Here is a 4,975-nt window from a genome sequence, read left to right as displayed (position 1 = left end):
AAAACCATAGATAAGTAAAGGCACCCTCAAAGCCCATCTAGACTATCTCATATGACCATAGGTAAGGAAAGTGACCTCCAAAAGCCATCTAGATGGTCTCATACGGCCGTAGCTAAGTAAAGAGACCTCCAAAGACCATCTAGACGATCTCATAAGGCTATAAGTAAGCAAAGAGACCTCCAAAGACCAGGTAGACTTAGGTCAACCCTAAGTCTAAAGTTTAGGACAGGGGCCAGGTCAATGACCTTGGAGGGCTGCATCTGGCCTCCGGGCCTTAATTTGGGGACTCCTGTTCTATCTCAATGCAATAAGTGGGAAATGGCTTTCCCTCTGCACATTGCAAGTTAAACAGATTCTTCTATTTGCTGATGTGCAGAGGGGAAAAAAAAACCCTGGTTCCTACACATTTATTTTCTTTAATAAATCTTTATTTGTATCATACTACAAAAACAAATTGTCGTCTCATGTCTACTGAAGCAGCTAATGGCCTACTGGTGATACTCACAGCAGGATGCCTTTGAGAAGAGCCAGCCCCCAAATTCAAGAGACCTGCCTTATTTGGACTTCTTTGAAACTAAAGATTCTTGAGAATGACTCCCATTTCTCTTCTGAAATTCTGCCTTGCTTCTCCTAAATGAACCCAAACACACAGGTCCATAGAAGTCAAACACTGGTAGGAAAACCTGGTCTAAGTTAAACAGCAAATTCCAGTATGGCAGTATATCTGTGGGCCCCAAAGCTAGAGCAGCTATTCATTGTGTAATATTATAACAAACCAACCCACCTACTGTTTGCAAAGGACATATAAACAGTGAGATGGATTGAGAATAGTTTGGGTTCCTTCTATGGGGTTATTACTTCAGTAAAACCACATACTAAAATATTCCTCCTTCCTTCTTTCTCCTGCTTTCTTGACCCTCTGCATTTCGCATCACATGCTTGATGGGAACCCTTTTGAATGTGACAGAAAAGATGAGAGCTTATCATATAAAGCAGGATAACTAGCTGAAAGAAAGTATAAATCACAAAAAGGAGGTAAGGAAGAAAAACAGAACATGAACGAAAAGACATGTAATTTATTTATTTATTTACTATACTTTTACCCCGCCCTTCTCACCCCGGAGGGGACCCAGGGCGGCTTACAACATGGCAATAATTCAATGCTGTTCAAAAGAATTACAAAGAATTACAGAAAGTCATTTAAAATACACATTAATCTATAATCTATATCTATATATCTTCTATATTCTCTATATTCTATATTCTATATATCTATAATAAAAGTGAAAATCTGTATTTATGTATGTGTTTTTGCCTGTTTCTCTGAAATAGGTTGTACCTCATTATTACTGCATTCAAATCATGAAAGTCATCCAACCAGTTTCAGGAATGCATATTCTATCATACTTGCTTTCCTTTCTTAAGAGTTCAAGTTCATCTTATTTCTTTGCCATGCTCTGTACATTAGTGTAGAGATATTTATGACCATGGGTCATTCCACCTAGCTGCTTTTTTCCACAATGGTGTTCTTGTATTATTCATATCATTCTCTCTATAACAGTTGGGTTTCTCTATAACAATTATCTCCAGCATTTGAGCATCTCCTGCCATTAATAATGCTGTCTTTTTTTCCAATGCAAAGACCTCTTGCTTGTGATAATGTTAACAAAAAATATTCCTACTAACTGCTGGGCGGTATGCATCATCACTTGACAGAAGTCAATCTTCATGACACTTCACTTCACCTCACTTCACTTTATTTCTTAATTAGTCGCTCTCCATCAGAGTGCTCTGAGCGACTTACAATTTAAAAAATCATTCCACAATATAAAAACATTCAACATAAAAACATTCAACAGTGACTGTTTGGCAAATTAGATCTGATTTACTTAAATGTACAACCAAACAGCCAAGTCTTGAGCACTTTTCCAAAAGGTCGCAACTCCGACATTGCTCTAACATATGGGGGCAATGAGTTCCACAGAACTGGAGCATAGGTTGAAAAAACTCTGCGCCTTGTAGCTTCCAGGTCTACCTCCCTAGGGCCCGGTACGTATAGGAGATTTTCCTGGGAGGATCGAGGTGACCACTGATGAAAAAAAGGAATGAGGCGGTCCCTAAGATATAATGGTCCTTGGCCATTTTGAGCTTTAAATGTCAGGATCAGTATTTTGTAAGAGATTCGATGTTCTATTGGTAGCCAATGCAGTTGTTTCAGAATCGGTGTAATATGGGATCTTATAGATGATCCCGCTAGCAGTCTGGCTGCCGCATTTTGGACCATTCGGATCTTCTGGGTTTTTGTCTTTGGAAGGCCGGCATATAAGGCGTTACAATAGTCCAACCTAGTGGTGACTGTTGCATGGATTACCGTTGCCAGTGCTTCTGTTGAAAGGTAGAATGCCAATTTCCTTGCTTGGTGAAGATGAAAAAAGGCCTGCTTACTTATGGCAGTGATCTGGGCCTCCATCGTCAGCGATGAGTCCAACACAACCCAAGGCTTTTAACAGTAGCAGATGGAACCAGAACTTCCCCATCAAAATCAGGCAGTGACTGGATTAACTCTGGTGGCTCAGAGTATCTCAGTTTTTGTGGGATTCACTTTTAGTCAACTCGCTTGCAGCCAACTCATCACTGCTTCCAAACACAGCTTAAAGTTCTCAGGAATCGTGGTTGTGTCAGGTTCGAGACGCAAGAGTAGGTGGGTATCATCTGCACTGGTTGCACTCTATGCCACAGCTCCGCACTAGTCCAGCAAGTGGTCGGACGTAGATGTTGAATAACAGGGGTGAAAGGATAGCACCCTGCAGACCATAGCCCAAGAAGTCCAATTGTTCCTTGGTGGCGCCATTGTAGATCAGTTGTTCATCTCCACATTCTCTTCCTGGACCATGTCCTTCAACTGGGAGAAGAGACAAAAGGGCAACCTGTGCATCAAGGCACTTCAGCTTTCTACCCAGAGTCTCACATTCTCGTGCGATATCCTGAAGCCTATACTTTGCAGTGCCATCAATTCGCATGGGGGCAAAAAGAAGTAACAGTCAGTGGACTTGATGTGTCTTGTCAGCTTCTCTGTTGTGAAGCTTTGCCCCAGGGAGATAACTCCTTGATACATCTTGTGAGGGTTGCAAAAAACTCCTCTCTACAGGGAGTTCCCTACCACCAGCACGTTTCCTTTGGGAATTTGCACTAGCCATTCCATACGCTCAATCTTCAAGATCACCTGCATATTCTCTGAACACTGACATTGTTTTTCTGAGATTTTGGAGAATTGTCAGCATTTATGTGAGAATGCTGACACATTCAGAAAAAGGCCGGCACTTGACACAGCCATTGAAATAAATTTTAGGGGGGGGGGGATACTGAATAAAATCTCCCAATTATGATGGATGAGGGGGGTATATTTGTATTTCGTCTCTAGAAGACAACGATGCATGGGAAAAAGTATAGAAAGCACCGAATCAGTGAAAGCTATTTTCTCTCCTTCAAAAATTGAATGTTTTCTTTAAAGCATTGTTTATTTAAATGTCAACATCAGACATCTATTTTATGTCTTTGGCAAAGATTAAGGTTTTTTTAAAATTCATTTGGACTTGATTAATTAGACCACAATGAAGACGTTGGAAAAAATGAAACTGTACTAGTGGCCTATCTCTCTTTTGTTTGAAAAATAAACATGCTCTTTGAGACCACTGCATTCTTCTGCCTGAACACAAAAGATTGTATTTGCCTATGCTTTGATTTAAAAAAAAAAAATAAAGGAGCAAAATATCAAATGTGGTTCTGATTATCTTTCCTTGTCAAGATTTCCTTTTCTTTAACCATTTTCACCAGAGCTTGGAAACGCTCATTATAAATCATGCATTGCTTTCAATTAATGATTGTCTTGCAATAATAAAGGCATAGTTATTCCATGACACTTGTTGCACTACAATTTCCTTTTATGATGTAACTATTATAATGTACTTTCAGAAAAAGGAAATAGGTAGTTAAAATCCATAATGTTAAATAATTAGATTACTTAATGTAAATATGTACACGTACAACCTGCTGGTTCTCTTGGATATCTCAGTGGCTTTCGATACCATTGACCATGGTATCCTTCTGGGACGGCTCTCCAGAATGGGTATTGGGGGCATTGCTTTGCAGTTGATGAAGCTAGGAGATTCCTGCTTGGACCCCTGGCCATTGACCTGTGAGGTCCCGCAAGGTTCTATTCTATCTCCCATGCTTTTTAACATCTACATGAAATCACTGGGTGAGGTCATCCGGAGTTTTGGAGTTCAGTGCCATCTCTATGCAGATGACACTCAACTTTACTATTCTTTTCCACCAAACTCTAAGAAGCCCCTCAGATCCTGGACCGCTGTGATGGACTGGATGAGGGTAAGCAAACTGAAGCTTAATCCTGGAAACAATAGGCATTGACAAAATCACCATGGATCATATCCTCAGCTGCTGTAAGAAAATCGCACAGACAGACTACAAACAGAGGCACAACTATGTGGCCCAAATGATTCATTGGAACTTATGCCTCAAGTACCACCTCCCAGCAGCAAAGAACTGGTGGGATCACAAACCTGCAAAAGTATTGGAGAATGAGCACGCAAAGATACTGTGGGACTTCCGAATCCAGACTGACAAAGTTCTGGAACACAACACACCAGACATCACAGTTGTGGAAAAGAAAAAGGTTTGGATCATTGATGTCGCCATCCCAGGTGACAGTCGCATTGACGAAAAACAACAGGAAAAACTCAGCCGCTATCAGGACCTCAAGATTGAACTGCAAAGACTCTGGCAGAAACTAGTGCAGGTGGTCCCAGTGGTGATCGGCACATTGGGTGCCGTGCCAAAAGATCTCAGCCAGCATTTGGAAACAATAGACATTAACAAAATCACGATCTGCCAACTGCAAAAGGCCACCCTGCTGGGATCTGCACGCATCATCCGAAAATACATCACACATACCTAG

This window comes from Anolis carolinensis, unplaced genomic scaffold (assembly GCF_035594765.1).
Source record: "Anolis carolinensis isolate JA03-04 unplaced genomic scaffold, rAnoCar3.1.pri scaffold_9, whole genome shotgun sequence".
Taxonomy (NCBI): Eukaryota; Metazoa; Chordata; class Lepidosauria; order Squamata; family Dactyloidae; genus Anolis; species Anolis carolinensis.
This window is presented reverse-complemented; position numbering follows the sequence as displayed.